Source organism: Nyctereutes procyonoides, unplaced genomic scaffold (genome assembly GCF_905146905.1).
Source record: "Nyctereutes procyonoides isolate TBG_1078 unplaced genomic scaffold, NYPRO_anot_genome, whole genome shotgun sequence".
Taxonomy (NCBI): domain Eukaryota; kingdom Metazoa; phylum Chordata; class Mammalia; order Carnivora; family Canidae; genus Nyctereutes; species Nyctereutes procyonoides.
This window is the reverse complement of record NW_026575121.1, coordinates 23,531,651-23,550,726: the sequence shown is the minus strand read 5'-3', so window position 1 is coordinate 23,550,726 and position 19,076 is coordinate 23,531,651. Positions and strand designations below refer to the sequence as shown.

At 36.5% G+C, this 19,076-nt stretch overlaps 1 pseudogene; it reads left to right on the top strand.

Moving 5' to 3' along the window:
* The first annotated feature begins 2,748 nt into the window (after nt 1–2,748).
* On the top strand, nt 2,749–18,657 carry LOC129516451 (zinc finger and BTB domain-containing protein 39-like; annotated as a pseudogene).
* Nucleotides 18,658–19,076: the final 419 nt, after the last annotated feature.

Genomic DNA, 19,076 nt, shown 5'->3' with positions numbered 1-19,076 from the left:
ACTTATGTAGTCTTCATCTAATACTTATCTTGTGTCTTTAAGTAGATGCATTTGAGAGCAAAGAAAAAAAATCTCAATTTCTAGATTTTTAAAAATTCTTAGATTTAGTTATTTGTCTTTTTCTTAAGTAGTGAACATATAGCTGAAGAACTTTGGATATCATTACTTCAAGCACAAACAAAATGAATCATGTATAAAAATGAGTAAACAAAACATCACTTATTCAGGGGTATTTTATATATATAATATTCATATTTCACATATATCTTTTAAAAAGTATGGTAGCATGACACACCCTATGACTTATGAGGTGGGACAAAATACTTTTTTTTGTAGCAATTTCCCTTATTTCTTTATCTACAGAAAATATCTCAGTGACAAATTTAACAGAGAAGACAGTTTAATGGGTGAATTCTATGACTCCTAAGCAGTTTTTTTTTATTATTCTCCACATTATAGAGGCATGACTTATGTGAAGGCCATTGTAATTTCTATTGTTAGAGGAGTAATTTGTTTCAGTGCAGAATGACTAGCAACTCTTATGCAGTCTGTGAGCTATGGCAGCAATAATAGGGAAACATTCACATGGTCCATTTACAAGATGAGGTTGCATAAAGTCCATCTGATTACATATAAGTGGTTATTAGAATAGGTCCTCAAACAAGAGTCATAGGAGAGCTATAAATTCTCAGCCATCTATTTTCAAGTCATTTTATGAGAATTGTAGTTTCATGCATATTGGACACTTCATTGTCATTGGCTTCAGAGCAAGAATAAATGGCACATTCACAGACCAGATACAGACTTCTTGGTTCAAGTGTCATCACAGCCTGCATTATTAACAGAGAAATATTAAAAAGAGAAAAATATCTATTGATAACAATCACTTTATTTTGACTTTGCAAAATAGGAATGTTAATTCACTATATGTATCAGAAGCTATTATGAAGTTCTAAAGACAGACATGTTTTGTTGTAATAAAAGTGTTCTGTAATTAATCAGCATGAAGCCTCAAAGTACTGTACGTCCTTGGGCTGCTGCAAAAGAAAATTGCAAACATGCACATACAAAACCATTCATAGTATTCATGTAGAGAGATCAATTTAAAAGAAAGTTGCTGTAGTCATGCCAAGACACAAAGGTCTAGGTTTCTTAGTGTGTATTTGTTCATTCATTCATTCTGTTTCAAGACCTCTCACCCCCATGGTGATCCAAAGGCAAAGTGAACTCACAGAGAATAAGTTGTGGAACAGTAAGAATTCCTGTGGTTTGAGAGAGGCTTCCAGGTGGCCTGTGTGAGACACTACTGACAATTATCTGTGAATAGAAGCTGAAGAATCAACTGGAAGCTTTCAAAATTCATTGTAAAAATACTCTTATGGTTCTATATATTTTAATTTCATTTGGGTATTAGCTTTAATCAAAAGTTTCCATTAAATGTATAAAATTAGGTTTTTGTGTTTTAAAAATGCATAAACATGTATTAAGGTGAAGCTACTTCAACAACAACTAAAAGGTGGTATAAGAGAATTGTTGGTCACTTGTTTTATAAAGCCATCTTTTCATTATTCATAAATATATTTAAACCTTAATCTTAGATGTCCATTAAAGGAAACAGCCTTATATTTGATGTATTTATGGGCTGAATAATTAATAGCGAATGTGCATTTTAGTTGCTTTATTGAACAACTAAAAACTTCACATCTGTAAGATAAAAAGGAAGAAGAAAGTTAGGTTTTAAAATAGCTTGTAAATAAACTTCTGGAGCAGTCAGAATATATAGAGTGAAGACATTCAAACAGAGAGTAAAATTATTTTTAGGAGGTTCAGTGATATTTCAAACACCAAATGGAAGTTTGATGAGAAGATACCAAGAAATTAAGCTAAATTAAAAACCTAGAAGCCAATGCCTTAGAAAAAAATTAAAAGCAAATATTCTACTGTTTTTGTTACTACTGGGGAAAAAATAAGAAATTTCAGTTAGAAATTATACATATGTATTTATATATATATGGTTTAAGTTAAGATTTAACATATAAGAGGTTGAAAGTTCTCAGTTGCAATTTTATGAAAAAAAAAACCCTGGAAAAATCAAAGTCAATTAATTTTCTTGGACCTATCAGATAAATGAAGTCACACAGAAGCCACTTCTCTTCAAATCTGGAGAGATGTAGTTAGAACAAGAATCACAGCTGAGGTCACTTCACCTGGAGAAAAACACATAAAGCTACATACCAGATAGTTTTGGTTTTGGTGAAAGAATAGACATATGTGTCTATCAATAGATTGATAGAAGGGAATAGATAACAGAAATATACAAGCCGATATAGTGATCTGATCTTTGACAAAGACGTTCAATAAAAAAAGGATAGACTTTTCAACAATGGTACCAGAAAAACTAGAAATTTTTCTATATGAAAACAAACAAATCTAGATGCAGAGCTTCTACAAAAATGAGCAAAAAGTGGATCATAGACCTAAATGTAAAATGCAAAACTATAAAATTTGTAGAAGAAAGTACAGGAAAAAACCATGTTGACCATAGGTTTGGTGATAAGTTTTAGATGCAATAACAAAAGCAAAATACATAGAAGAAGGAATGATTGTGTCTTTATTAAAATTAAAAGTTTCTGCTCTGTAAACAAAACTGTTCAGGGAATTAGAAGACAAACTGCCAACTGGGAGAAATTATTTGCAAAACACGTCTGATAAAATACTAAATTATAAAAAGAACTCTAAAACTCAACAATGGGGAGAGGAGCGGAAATAAGCAACACAGTTAAAAAATTGGCAAGTGAATACGACCATTTCACCAAGGAAGATATACAGACGAAAAATAATCATGGTAAAAACAGTATCATTTGTCATTAAAGAATTGTGAATTAAAGTAACGATGAGAGAGCACTACACACTGATTAGAAAAGTCAAAAATCCAAAAACTGACAACACAATATGCTGGTGAGGATGTAAAAAACCAGAAACTGTAATTCATTGCCACTGGGAATGCAAGATGGCATAGACACTTTGGGAGACATTTTAAAGTCTCTTACAAAGCTTAATCTAGTGCTACCAGAAGATCTAGCAATCATATTCCGGACAAAACCTGCACATGGATGTCTATCACAGCTTCATTCATATTCATCCCAAACTGTAACCATCCAAACTGTGTTTTGGTAGATGAATGGATAAACAAAGCATATTACATCTATATAAAATAACATTATTCAGCAGTAAAAAAGGGGCAATCAAATAACAAAAAGACATGAATAAGCCTTAAATGAGTATTGAATCATGAATCAATCTAAGAAAAGATAACCTATGATTCCAAATATATAACATTCCACAAAAAGGCTACATTTAAAAGACAGTGAAAATGTCAGTGATATAAAATAAATAGGAGACCACACTGTTATAAAGAAATGACCAAATAAAAACAGCTAATGGAGGAGAAGATGGATATTTCTTACGTAGAATAATTCCAAATAATGTAGATACTCTTTCCCTGATTGAAGAGGTGTATAAACCTCAGTGTATGCTGTGCATAGTAATTACAAAGAATGTAGTATAAAAAGAGGAAAAATAGTAAATTTATAGTGGAGAAAACTGACAAACATTAACTCAGCCATGCAATCAAGGTCAACATCAATGGATGGATGAAAATGGCACTGTATTTCTGTGGTCTTTCTCCTCTCAACCCATAACCCCGGTCTAATCTGAGGAAAATAATAGATACATTCCAATAGAATGATGTACTTACAAAATACCATTTCTCTTTACTCTCAAGGTCATCAAAAACACAGATAATCTAAGAAAACATTCACAGCCAAGAAGAGCTTAAAGAAACATGACAAATAGGTATAATGTTTTATCTTAAATTTGACCTTGTGAGAGAAAATGGACATTAGTTACAAATTAAGACAATTGAAATAAGCTTAGGACTTAAGGTATCAATCTTAGTTAACATTTCTGACAAAATGTGCTATTCTAACAAATGAGGCTAATAATAGAAAAAAAAAACAAGGACAAAATATATAGGACCTCTTTACTACCCTTTAAGTTTTTTTTAATAAATTGAAAACTTAAAAAATTGAAAGTCTATTAAAAAACACATCCAATATATTCATGAAATGCTTTTCAGAGACTTGGTCAGGTGTCCACATATCTAATAAGAACATGTAGGCTTATAAAGGTGTGAGTAAAGTACTGTTAAAACCAGAGATTTGTTTAAAGGGATGTAGCAGTTTTTTAGTTTTCAACACAGTCTCTATAACAAAATGCTGGATTATTTTTTTATTGTGCTTCTCCTCTGGTACATGTGTGTGCTCACATACATTCTTCTATTTGGGATCACAAAGCTACAGACATTTCTAAACTCATAAAGGTCTAAAATAAAAAGAAATGTACATGGCATTTGGAGATGTCACCAGAAACCTCATACACTGTGTTAGTAAATGTCAGATGCTGTTGAAATTCTTTCACCAAGATATATAAATTAATAAACTTCAATGAGGACTAAGCAAAGAGTTGCCTTTGGGTTGAACTTCATGTGTTTATATATTGGGTTGTTTTCTTTGCTTACACATTTTCTGCCCCAAAGCCAAAAATGACAGTCCTTTTGTAGAGACTTGCTGTTCTTTCTTCAATAGAAAATCCCTGTCTGATACTTTTAAAGCTGTTTTATTCCTCTTCACTCATTGTCAAGAGTATGAGGTGGAAAATGGAAAGGAAACACTATGTGCAATCTTGTTTCTATTTAGAAATTGACAGTACTTTTTCATTCTGAGTGTAACTAATACAACTGCAGCTTTTGTCACCACATAATAGATATAAATTTATTGCTGGGATAGAATGATGAAAGTGATTTTTTTTCTTAAAATCTACACTATGCAATATTTGTTCTTGAAGATGAAACAACCTATAAATCTTTGTGGATAAACTCTGACACTTAATGTTCCAATTTCCACTAGCTCTTTGATAAAACCCAAGTTAATTAGTGTCACTATTAGAGGTAGCTATAGCAGTGAAAGATTTTGGTTATTGTTCCCGGAAAAACAACAACAAAAACAACAGTGTATCAGTGGATTTTTCAGGAAAAATTTTAATTTATATCTCTATTATGTACTTGTGAGTATCAAACTAGTGAGAATGTCAGGTTTAACAAAGATGGTAAGTGTAGTTTTGGCACATTTTGACTTTTTGTTCTACTTCTAAAGTACTTAACGTTGAATTTGCTCATTCCAGTTCAACTTTATTCTATAATCCAAAAAAATTACTCTTTTATCTTTTATTTTCAATTTATACCAAGTATTTTGTCTTTTTTATTTTGTAATATTCCTTATATAATCACTTCTGTGATTACAGAAATGTTAATAATCTCAGAAATTAAGGCAAAAATATTTTCCAATTTGGCAGATACATGAGGAAAGAGGCAACTAGATTTGAATACAATTTAATATATGTATATATATACATACATATGTGAAATACATAGTATATCACATAAATATCTATATGTAATGAATTAGTGTTTCCATAAACTAGATGTATGCAAGAATGAAGCAGGATAAATGTAATAACTCAGCGGGTTACCTTGAGTTACACTGTCCGTTGGATCAACAAGTCAATTAAGTTCTGGCTCACAAAGTGCAAAGGGAAATTTCCCCTTTATCTCATATTTGTTTTTGTTTCTTTGTTTCAGGATGAACTTCTTAGTCTGAGAAAGTTCTAGTTTGGTGCCTGATATTGTGACAAAATAATTGATAGTATCCCCTTTCAGTCAGAAATGTCTCCTTTTAGAACCTGTCTTATATAGTATTACAATAGAAGGCATTCCATCCATCATCAGTACCATCTCTTTTTCTATACTCTTGAAGGTGAAGACTCTCCCCTTAAATAAAACCAGGTATGAAAAATAAGAAATAGGGTTTTCCCCTGTTTGGTAATCTGCATTACTATTTACTTTTAAAACTTTGGTGTAAGGGCACCTGGCTGTCTCAATAGGTAAAGCATGGGACTCTTGATCCCAGGGTTGTGAGCTCAAGCCCCACATTGAGGGTAGAGTTTACTTTAAAAATAAAATTAAAAAAAAAATAAGACTTTGGTGCAAATTCTGATGCCCCAGTATAGTAATCTTAGAAATCCTCCTCTAATTATAAATAGTGAAGATTTTCGCTGAAGATATATCTTAGTCTGAAAATTAAAACACCACTTGTCTATTTATACTTAAGAAAAAAAATAACAAAATTTATTTCAATGAAGAAAATCAAAGTGGATGTAAAATTTTATTCTGAAAAGTATTTTTTTGTGAATTTCAATGAATATTGTTATATTATTGAGTAAATGAAAGTGTAAACTAGGTGTAGGTCACCTCAATGATAAGCACAAGCACATACATATTTTTGAAGTCTTTTATTATTTACTTTGTATTTTGATGTAATTTTTCTAAAGCCTATTTTTTGAAAGTTTTTAAAATTTATTTTGAAATAATTTCTGATTTATAGGTGAAATATAGTACAGAGTTCTCTGTACTCTTTACCCAGATTCCTATATTAACATCTTATATAACTAAAGTACATATATTAAACAACAAGCATCATATAGATTTTCCATTTCCTACTATTGTTTCAATGATGGATCAATCTAGGACACTGCACTACGTTTATTTCTCATGCTGCCATAGTCTTCTTCAATCTGTGACAATTCTTAATTCTTTTATTGTTTTCATGACCTTGACTTTTTTGAAAATTAGTATTCAATATCTTGTAGATTGCTCCTTAATTTCAGTTTAGATAATGTTTTATCATGGGTAGATTGGGGTTATGGGTTTGAGGAAGAACACCACAGGTGACCTCATCGCATCACATCAGGGAGTACCTGCTATCCATGTCTTAACCCTGGTGAAATTAACCTTGATTACTTAAGTGTCTGCCATAACAAAGTTACTTTTTTCCATGGCCATACTCAAACTTGTTGGAAACAAGTCACTAGGTCCAGTTCACACTTAAGGGAAAGGAATTAACCTCCACCTTCTGCGGGGGGGGGGGGGGGCTGTTAACCTAGAATTTGTAGGCCTGTGATAAAACCACCAGAAAAAATTATTAGAATTATTTTCGGTGAGATATTTTAAGGCTATGTATGTATTCTGTTTCTTAAATTTTCACCTACTGTCTCGCTAAATCACTGGATCTTGACTACAGCAACCATTACGGTGCTATTCTGATGAAAGGTTTTTCTTTCATTGCTTACACATTTATTATTTGGAATTCTTCAGAAAGAAAACGTTTTCCTTATCTAACATTTATTTAATGATTTGTTTAAATCAGAATGAATTTAAATGTATCTCTTCTGTTCTTTTTGTCATAAATCACATGGTACTTGTTTAATTTTGTGGCTCTAATTTCTCTGGCTTTGGCTACTGGAAGTTCTTTCAGGTTGACACTTATGTGTTTGTTGTTGTTGTTGTTGTTGTTTTAATCTTCTTTATTTTATGGCTCATGATGTATGTGCCCTTCTTCAGCCCTAGACTCAAACATTAATTCAAACAGTCCTTGATCCTTTTACTTAGAAAGCAAGATCTGGGTGCAAAGATTGCTCATTTCTCTTGCGGTGTCACTGCTTATAGGCTGTCTCAGCAGACAGAGCTAGAAATTGTATGCATGCTTTCATATCAGTGTATGTGCACATATTCATAATTACTTCTATACCTGTCTATCACACCCACCCACACAGACACACACAATCATACCATTATCTTTTCCCCTGATCCCAATACACAGGTTTCATATATACCTTCAATTTTGGTATCAGTTGGAATTTTGCTGTCTCAGATTTTGCCAACTTGGCATATGGGTTGTAAGTAAAATCTATATTTCTGTGGTTTTTGCTTACATACTTCTCCAAAAATGATTCTATTTTTCCCACCAGACTTCTAGACATTTACCCCTGCTTTTCAGAAGCTTAATTCTACTTGCTATCTCTCCATTCTCTGTTTTTTTTTCTTTTCAGAAAATAGTTCATAATTCAGCATGCTTAAGTGCCCTTTATTTAATATAAATTCTATTGACTTGTATGCTCAGTCTCCCAGTCTACCCAACTTTAGCTTACACTTAAAACAATCTCTATCCCATGATGCCTAGCTACATAAATACCTAAAATACATCCTGCTCCTCTTCAATGATTTTCTGATTTTTTTTTCAGATAAAATCCAAATCTTTTACCATAATGCAAAGCTCACCATACTATAGCTCATGTGCTTCTCTAGACTCACATCTGCCTGCCCAATTCAGGATTAATTCATATACATTCCTCCCAAATGCCAATTATTTCTTCTCTCCTTTCTTATCCCTCTGTTTAAATGATTGTGTATTTCATTCTTAAAAATGCACAAAACTGTAATGTAAAGTTAATGATCTATCAAAACATTTTTCACGTAATCACCACACAAATCAAGAAAGAGAACATTGCCAGCATCCTAGAACCACTGCCCCGCTTTTTAATGATATTTTCCTTATTCACTGAGTCTTCCTCCTCTTTCTTCAAACTTTTTGACCACTAGGACTAGGGTTTGTTTTAAATTTGCCTAAATTGAATCCTAACATTTCTGTTTTGCATGTGACTACACTATGGTTTTAACCATTTTGTTGCATGAAGTTAAAGTATGTTTATTTATTGTATGTTATTAAAGAAATATACAAGAATTTATTCATCTATTATATTGTCACTGGACATTTGGATTTTCTCCGTCTTGGCAATTAAAAAATGATGATTTCTGAAGAAATGCATAATTAAAGATATATATACAACTGAGTTTGGAATTGCTGTGTCATATACACAAATCTCATTATTTGGCAGATAATGACACAATGTTTTTCAAATTATTTGTGACTATTTAGACTCCTACCAGAGATGTATAGAGGTTCTTACTGAAGGGCATCTTCATCACACTTGTAACAGTTATAGCTATCTTCATATTTTAGATACGTAGTATCTACGTGTAGTCATTAATATTTCATCATGGTTTTATTTTACATTATCTAGTTATTATTTAGTTACCTAAATTTTAATGCTTTTAACAACCATTTGGATATCCTCCTTTTGGAAATGCTTAATTATGTCTTTCAGTTTGTTAAGGATCTTTATATATTGTGATGTCAGCCCTTCATTGGTTATACATGCTGTGAATATCTGTTCCACTTATTATTTAACATTTATTTAGTATTTTATTTAATGAAACAGTTAAAAATAATTTAGAAAAGAGACTAATCTGATTAGTATTGACACCTGATGAGCCAATGGCATGCTGATTAGGAAACCACAATCTTAAGTATTCTTTTAGTTGTTCATTTAAAATTTGATTTTGGGAAATTGGCTAAAAATTAAATAATTCACTAATGAAATAAGTATTTAACTTAAACCATTAAAATGGATTTTTCTTCTATCAAATTTAGGTAAATATTTCTATTTTATATAAGAATGACAGTATTGCATTTTGGATTTTGAGGAAGATTCAGATTTCCTAATTGCAATCTAGGTTACAAGGCATATTTGTGACTTGTTCTCTATTACTTAAAGTGAAAAAATACATTGGAAAGTGATGATATGTGAATAAAAAATCAGTATTGAAAAATGATAATTATAAACAGCATATTTAATTTTGTGTGTGTGCACAGGTGTGTATGTGTACGTGAAGAAAATAATACAATAGGAAGACTACATATGATATATTGTGTTTTTATTGTGTTAGATGCCAAATTAATATCTTATTAGATTATTTAGAATTCGGGTTCATTATTTAACATGTTTTGCTTTACATATATAACCTGAACAGATAAAGTTAATTGAAAATAGTATTGATTTTCTTTAAATTAGATATTTTGTTTAAAAAATTAAAGTTTATTTCACTTCTGTGAGTTTGTCCATTTAGTCTATATTACCACAAAATTGCCCTAACATTGATCACTTTTTTCCTACTTTTACATGTTCTTACTAAATACAGTAACCTGCATTAATCAAAATGTGCTTTTTGAGAGGATATGCACTTACTTGGCATGTTTTCCATGGAACTAAATTAAATCTGATGACATGGTCTCCCACTTCCCTGGAGTGGTCATTCCCTAATAGAGGCACTGGCTGATAATTAGATGAGGTTCAAATGGGACTTAAGGGACCACAGGTCAAAGGTTGGTAGATTCTTTTTTCCTTTTATTTCCAGGACTTCTGTCACCAATTAATCTACTAACCACAGAGGTAACACCACTCTGTAGGAGACATTTAAAACTACTTCTTCAACTGAACTTATTTCAGAATTTTTGGTTACACCTGTTAGGATCTATAAGTAAGTGCTACTTCGGTCTTCCTTCACATTTAGCACTTGAGCAGCTCTCCTACCTGTGTGACATAGAATAGTGACGTGGGAGCTAGTCCCTGCCTGCAGAAATGACCTAAAATATCTGGTTCTATGGCAAAGGTTGAATTTTCCATTCTCTCATGCACTGTCGATTCATCATTTTTAAATCTTTTTGATCCTCTAATTGCCTATTGAGACTATCAGTCATCTACTCTGTTGCTTTATAATAGCTGGGAAACTTTTTTTACTCCTACTTTATTTTAATCATTATTGACTTATTAAACATAGGAAAGAAAAATTCATTTTTTCTTGAGAAAATCATTTTATGCTAATCTATATTCAAATATATGATAAAGAGATCTCTGAAGAAAATAATGCAGTAGCTTATCCTTATAGGCACTTTTGCCTACAGGTGTGAAAGAATTGTTAATTTGTATTTGTTTGTCAAATAGTAAAATTAAAACCTACTAAAATTTGTATCAGGAAATAATCTAACAGGAATTTCTAGAAGGTTTTGTATTATAAATGGCAACATTTATTTCATAGGCATCAACTGACAGTTGTAACTGCAGTGTAATCCTGCAAAATTATTGATTGAAAAATAAAATAAGCTTGATACCTCTTGATATAAATTATGAAAGAAACATAAATATATAAGGTATGAAAAAAACAGAGAATGGTAGTATAGAGAACCTGAAAAACTAAATAATTTCCACTGCGACTCCTAAGTAACTACAGCCCCTAAATACTCCTCGGCATTCTGCTGAACTCAACATTAGTAGCTAAACTACACTACAACCATAATTTGCTGCCCCTACAACTTTCTGCATGATTTATGTTACCTAAATTCCCCAGTATTTTCTTGAGTTTTATTTTTCAGGAGAAAAAATGGCTTCTGATTAACCTTCCCAAATGTGTTTTATAATATTCTAAGTCCCTCAGTCCTCTCCAGGAACTTGTCTTCACTTGTCATCTATCCATTCTCATGATGCCTTGTTTTTATGAATGCTATAAATGCCAGAGCTATCAGTTTGCAGTTGTTTCCTTCCTCACACATAGGAAGCTTCAGCAAAGAGGCTAAGAGCTCACGATTCATAAGCAAAGGCCAGACTCAGGTATTAAATAGTAGTTTCATTTTGGCCAAGTTATTTGAACTCACTGAGTTTTCCTTTTTCCTCTCCTGCAAAAATTGGATCACATTTTATTCATTGATTAACAAAAATTTGTATTTTTGTTCCTATTCTTTACCAGTAAGTCTATTAGCTGCCAGGTATGTAGTAAGATTCATTCAAGCAGAGGTAAACCTTGACCATATGGGTGGTAAACAACAATGACAAGAACATGAGAGTTTTCCACATGAATCCTGCAAAAAAAAAAAAAACAAAAAAAAAACAAAAAAAAAAAACAAAAAAAATAGATGTGAGAACAAAAAGCCATTTTCTTTATTGACCTGAAATCATATTAAAACCAACTTTGAGGGGGATCCCTGGGGGACTCAGTGGTTTGGCACCTGCTTTCGGCCCAGGGCGTGATCCTGGAGTCCCGGGATCAAGTCCCACATCAGCTCCCCACATGGAGCCTGCTTCTCCCTCTGCTTGTGTCTCTGCCTCTCTTTCTTTCTCTGTCTCTCATGAATAAATAAATAAAATCTTAAAAAATTTATTGAGGTCCTATCTTATAATAAGGGCAGGGAATTTAATCTAATGTATTACTTGGACCATGCTCCTTTCTCTAGGATTTCACAACTACACAATACAACTGTGGGGATAAAAAGGCAGGTTAATTGCCATATCTTTCTCCTATCATGGATATCTTTGATGTGTTTCCTATCCATTCTCACAAATACCTTGAGGTTAGGATACACTGCTGCTAACAGCACCAATCTTTTCTAGAATATTTCAAACTAAACCATGAGATCATCTATCTAGAGTTGAAACCACTGCCTCAGGTGTCTGCAAGGTAGTGGCATATGGGTATTACTGTCATAGGAATACCATTCTCTATCAGACCTAGAATAAATCACCACCGATTCTCCTATTTGATCTTTTCTCTCCTCAGAGGCACTCATCTGTCCCTGCTCTCTATTTGAAAAATTATTGAGGAATTTAAGTTTCTAGAAAACAAAATCTGAGATCCAATTTTCTATAATGGTATTTTTATTTTCTTCTCTACAATTCACACCTAACATCACTCACAATAAAAAGCACGTCTGAATGAGAGAGAGGCCACAACTGTCTGGTTGGTCTGCTTCAAATTAGAGAAAAAAATTGTAGAGACAATTAATATCTAATATAACATAGTTATCATACTTATTAATAATACCTATGTATGTGTATGTAGTTAATATTTAATAATACTTTAAGCAATAAAGAATTTCATTTTTTAAAAGATTTTATTTATTTATTCATGAGAGACACAGAGAGAGAGAGGCAGAGACACAGGCAGAGGGAGAAGTAAGCTCCCTCAGGGAGCCTGATGTGGGACTGGATCCCTGAACTCCAGGATCAGGCCCTGAGCCGAAAGCAGAGCTTTACCACTGAGTCATCCAAGCGTCCCAAGAATGTCATTAAAATAGAGAGTAACATGATGTTTTGGGAAGAGCTGTGTATTGTATGGAATGAACACAGAAATAATCCCTGAGGATATGGCATTTACAGTAAAAGCTGAAGTTTTTTATTTTTATTTTTAATTTTTTTAATAGTATGTGAAAGGCTGAGGAAAGAATAACTCCAAGCCTTGGAACCTCCATGATGAAATTCTCTGAGCTGAGAAAGAATTGAAAATGATAAGTATGATGACTGTACATTGAACCAAAGGAAAGTATGGTTGAAAAGGCCACTGTAAAGGCCATAAATAGGGCACAGGTCATACAAGATCTTATAGAATATGTAAACATAATTTTGATTCTAAATGCTAAGAGAAGATAATGATATGTTTAAGTGGACAAGTCATATTATTTTATTTTAATTTTAAAAAGATCACTTTGGCAGCCACAGAGAGAGATATTTGAAATAAATAGGAGAGGAATCTGGAAGACGTGTTAGGAAGTTTCTGCAAGTGTCCTGGCCAAAGATGAGTGTGCTGGGGAGAAAAGATGAGAGATCATATTTGCAGTGCACTTTTTGGACAAAAGTGACCACTTAAGTTACCACTTAAGAAACAATCAGTATAGGTCACCCTCTCCTGGTGGGGCCCAGCTTTTGTGTGAGGAGGCAGTGATGATACTCAGGCCCAAGGAGCCCAATGAACCATGCTGATAAGGGGGCAACTTCATAGCAGCTGATAAGATGGGCATGAGGATATCAAACTACAAAGCAGCAACCACCCCCAACAGCTGGCTGAAGGAACTCAGTAAATGCCACCCCTGGGAGACCATATGTGATGTCACCACTGTGGTGGGGAGCCTTTCCTGCCTGGCCCATAAAGCTGTACTAGCTTGTATGGATATTTCAGAAACTTTTTTCTGTATATTGGGCTTGATGCCGCCAGGACCCATATGGTAGACTTTATCACCTCTGCCAACTTTGAGAACATTCTGAGCTTTGTCTACACATCAGTTCTTGACAGATCTGATCAATGTTGGGGTCATCGATGAGGTAACTAGGAGAGAATTACTTGTAGTTTGAAGACCCCACTGAGGAGACAGGCATAGCCGAGGAGATGAATAAGTTGAGTGATGCCAGTGGAGATGAGCTGATTTTTGGAGAGAATGATAACCAAGAGAATAAGGCCATGTCCTGGCAGGTGTGCAAGAAAATTCTAGAGCACAGCATTCATTTGATCTGACAGCATGTTCAGGACCACAAGCACCTGCTGACAGGCAACTGCAAATTCTGGGAGACCCACTTCTAGGACCAAAACTCCCAGGTGACCCATGTTCTATCCCACAGCGGTAATTTCCTCTTCTCTTGTGGCATGTGTGAAACTTAAGTTCATCACCAGGTGGCAGCTGACCCTCCACCAAGGGGGTGGAACATTTGAGAACAACATCCCTGTCCAACCCAATGATCCCCTAACTGGGAATCTGGGTTGGTTTACAGGTGCACCCTCCACAGAGTTGAAATGTGCCATCTGTGGGAAGGCACAGGCCAAAGGTTTCCACATGGTCCAAGGCCACATCCTTGACCATCTAAACTTGGAAAGCACCAGGTCTTCTGTATCTGTAACCACTACCAGCTAAACATCTACAGCTCCATATGGTACATGCTCTTCCACCCCTGACATTTCAGTCCTCTCCTGCTCTGTGTGAATGGCTCTGGGGACCAGCATCTCCTAGAGAAGCACATAGCTATGCACCAAAGCCTGGTAGATGCCCTCTCCCCCTGCCACTTATGCAGCCAGAGCTTCAAGTCAGAGGCTGCCTATCGCTCCCATGTCAGCAGCACAAATAAAACAGTGGCCTTGAGGCAGGGTCTGATTTGGGGCTTTAGCACCCAGCAGTCCAGAAGTGGAAGCTTCCAATGAAGGAGTTCCTGAGCGAGGAGCTGGCTCAGCAGGGCTAGCCTGGGAACAGTGAGTACAGCTGCAAGGTTTGAGGCAAAAGGTTTGCACAACAAATGAGTTCAACTACCTCTGGTGGTTCTGCAGGCAAGAAGCTGTACCAGTGTAAGGTGTTCTTCCGAGGTCATTCAAGCATCAAGTGCTACCTGAAGACACACTCGGGGGCACTCATGTACAGCTGCACAGTCTGAGGCCCCTACAACTCCATCCTTAACCTTGTGAGCAAGGATGTGGCACGCACAAAGGCAGCCTCTTGCTTGACCTCACCGGTAAGCAGACCTTATACCATATCCATTGCAAAGAGGCAGAACAGAGCTTGGCCCCGGCTGAGGCAGGGGAGCTCCCAGGTGTCAGGCAGGATGTTGATTTTCTGGTGGCTGTTGTGGGACTCTTTAGCCAAAGTTTCCATGTAGCCTTGGGAGGAATTCTGTTCTGTCTTGTGTTTAAGGAAAAAGAAGACGAAGATGAAGACGAAGACGAAGAAGAAGAAGAAGAAGAAGAAGAAGAAGAAGAAGAAGAAATAGCACATGAGCTGTTACTGTTCTTGAGAAGCAGCAGCCCTAACATGTTTGCCTCCTTACCTGTTCTTGCCTGTGAAGGACTGCATTTTTTTATTCTTTCAAGGCTGGCTTGGGGATCTTGTCAGGCAATTGGTGTCAACTAGATCACTGTCCCCAACCTCTCAAGTTTTAGTTTACTGATAGGTTTTTTGCTGCTAAGAATTTAACCAACATCCTCACTGAAAGAGGAGGTGGGGAGAGGCTTCCACACTGGGAAGTATTGTCAGATTTCCAGCTGGGACACCAGCTATGAGGGAGATTTGGAGGAATTGGTCATTCAGAAAAGACTAGTCAGCAGGACAGCTCCCATCAGGTCCCGGGTCCAGCCCTCGGCTGGGAAAACATAGATGGCTGAAGGTGCCTGCTTGTTCCAAGATTCTGATCTGGTGATTGTACAGTAAAATATTCTGGCAGCTAGATCCAAACTGGGGTCAGAAAGCTTCAGGATGAATCTGTGCTAGCCAGAAGAGGCATCCTGCAGTGCCAACTGAAGTGGCAGCCTGGATTCGACAGGAAGAGAGGTTTCTCTTTTCTTCTCAATTCCAAAGAAACATGATTTTATGGAGTGATGGCCCAGCTGTCAGGCCTTCCCTGCAGGGTAAAGAGGAGAGGGAGTCACTTTGATATAGTCACATGTCATCTGGCTCCCTCCCTTGACTTTGAGTGCCCTGGTGGAAAGGTAGGCATGTCTCTGACAACAGCAGCCTTGCCTTAATTTACATCCAGTCACCCACCTAGAAGTGTGTTTGGTCTGTAGTGTAGCCGAGAAGACCCCATGAGGTGGTAGAGCGATGCACTGTGTGGCCCTCATGATTAAAGAGACCCAGGGAACTGGTGGAGTGTAGAAGGTATGCATTCTGTTTGTCCTGGTCAGGAAACCTGTTTATTTTGTGCTAACCCAGCAGGAGCTTTGGCAATTCACCTTTGACCTGCTGGAATTTATCCTGATCTGGTATTGCATCCCCACCAGGAAGTGCTATTGGACAGCAGCTGGCTCAAACCCTCCCTAGATGGCTGAGGAAAGGGTCTATCCAGTCTTGGGGGCTGGTTGTCTCTGCTCTTCATTGACTTTTGAGAGAGTCTTGCCCAAAGAAGACTGGAAGGAGAGGGCCCTCAGATCCTACACGTTCACAGGGCGGCACCTCAGTAACACTACCTCACTTGCTTGCCTGAGCTCTGGGAATCCCTAGCCTTGGGCTTGTTGCTGCCCTTGGTGGGACTCAGTAGGATCCCAGACCTGTTTCACAAGCAAGTGGTTTTAATGAACTCACAAAGCCTTTTGGTGAATTAATACTTATTTTTATTTTTTATACATATCACCCAGCATCTCTTTTGAATAAGTGACTTCAGGAAAATGAGTTTCTCCCCAGCAAGTAGTCATATTCTAGGTGACAAGTCTGACCAGAGATTTGGGAAATAGTGGCCACGACTAGGGGAGAAAGTGTTACGTCTTTAACCAAGCAAATTTTTTACTTTCTCTCCACATAGCCTCTTGCAGGATAAACCCAGAGGACCATTAGATAATGCCTATGAATTCTAGAAAGTCAGGGCTTGCTGGATTCCTGACCTTTCGTCATCCTTCCTTCCTGTGATTGACTAGACTGGGGACTGGGTTGAGAGAATCAAGTCACATGAAAGACATTTTTGCACATTTTCACATCTTTCCTAAACTGGGAAAGCTCTACTAAGACATACAGGCGAACCAAATCTCTGTCCCTGTTAGACCTGCTTCCTCTCCCCTTAGCCTGCAACTGATAAAACCTCCGAGTTGAAGTCCATGGCTTTCTGGTGGGGTGAGAGTTACCTGAAAGGATTTGTGCAAGTGGCCACTTTCCACCATCTACATTCACCTTGTTACAGGTTCCATCAGGACAGTCTTGTCAGGAAAGCAGTGCTGAGACTTGTTATCCCTGACTGCCTTTTCCCCTTTATCGTGCTGACCATTGGAGAATCGAGAAGGAAAATGTGTAAAAGACGACAGTCACATATCTACTGGTCCCTCCCAGATGTTAGCAAAGACCGATTTTTGAATAGTCAGGTTTGAGAGAGGTAGTCCGCACTGGAACACCGCCAGGCAGCTGAGAATAAATAGATCGATGTACTAGAGAAACTTTCTCCCTTAACAGAGAGCATCATGGATGCTGGATTGTCTCTATGCTTAACCTGAGACTGTGTATTTTCCCTTCCTGCCAGTAAACCAAAAATCAGATCCTTGAAATTTTGCCCCTGAAACGCTAAACAAAAACAGCAAAACTGTGCGCCTTGATCCTCCTGAGGCCAGGTGGCTGATCAGGATGGTCCAGGTGGTCGCTATCAGATATGTGGCAGGATTTGCAGCTCACAAGGTTCATTGCCTAAACCCCGTTTCTCTGCATGTCCCCATATTCACACTTGACCCCTCCCTCTGTTCGGAGTCATGTTTCTGCCTCTGCCTCCAGATCACCTTTCTCTGAATTGTTTCACTTGAAACACTGTATTGTGGCAAAGGGCACTTTGGGAAAACTGGTGGAAAGTATTCAATTTTGTGTTTTATTTTGTTCTGTTCTGTTTTGTTTCAACCTTTCCTTTATTTAGTTTTGTGGCCCCCTCTTCCCGGGAGCCTGGTCCAATACTGTCTTCCTGCTATGTTTATTCCAAGGTGCTCTTTGATCCTGGAATGTCTTCTTTATTTCCCTTCCTTCCACTTTCTTGTTCTGTACTTAGGACCAACTATGTAATGTACAGAGCCCTTTGTTTAAAAATGAAGAATTTCAAGAAAGCAACTGTAGAGCATGAGACCATTCCTAATCTGTTCCTGAAGGGTAAAAGATAATATTTACATGGAACACAGGGACAAGCAGCAGAGGTTGCTTATGGCGAGAAGAGGGGATCTGTGTCCTGCTTCTCCTGTCACTGACCAAACAGCTCACTGATGCCACCGTGCCACCAGAAATCTCTGCTATATCCTAGTATTTGGTTCTAAATTTTAAGACTCCATGCAGTGTCTATCGTTTATAGCTAGTTGGAAAGAAAGAAGGTAGGGATGGGGCCCAGGTGACACCTAAGAACCAGGAAATTGGTTAAAATTTCTTTTGACTTTCTTCTCTTCTGATTTATCAGTGGCCTTTTATCTCCAAAAAGCCTGTGGGCTTCAATACCTGTCCCCAGTCAGGTTTTGCTACTGATCATTTTCTTCCACTTCTGGTCTCCGGCTGTGCCCTATTCCTCAGACTCCTCAACTTTGGAAGTGCATTTAAATCACTTTATAGATGAACACTGATTTTGTTGGCATGGGAGGGGGCTATGTGGAGGAAGCTGTGTCCATCCGGGAATCCCCACACATCCTTATCCCTAAATTCTGCATTGATTAAGTCAGGAATTGCAGGGCACACAGCAATCGTTTCATTGTGATCATTCATCATAAATTTAACATCAGAATGAAAATGAAACTATTTTGATTTCTATGCTTTTTTAACACTCTTTCTTCCCCATCCCTCCTCCCCATCTTGTCCACCCTCCCCTCCCATCTCTCCTAGCTAAAGTTTCTTGCAGAAACCAAGAGTTGGTAATGTCCAACTCCTTCCATTACATTAAAAAGCACTGACTACCTAATATTTAAGTGTTTACTATCTATTGCTGCAAGGTTTTGTATATTTTGTAAATTTCCCCCCAAATAACAGATGTCTAAAATT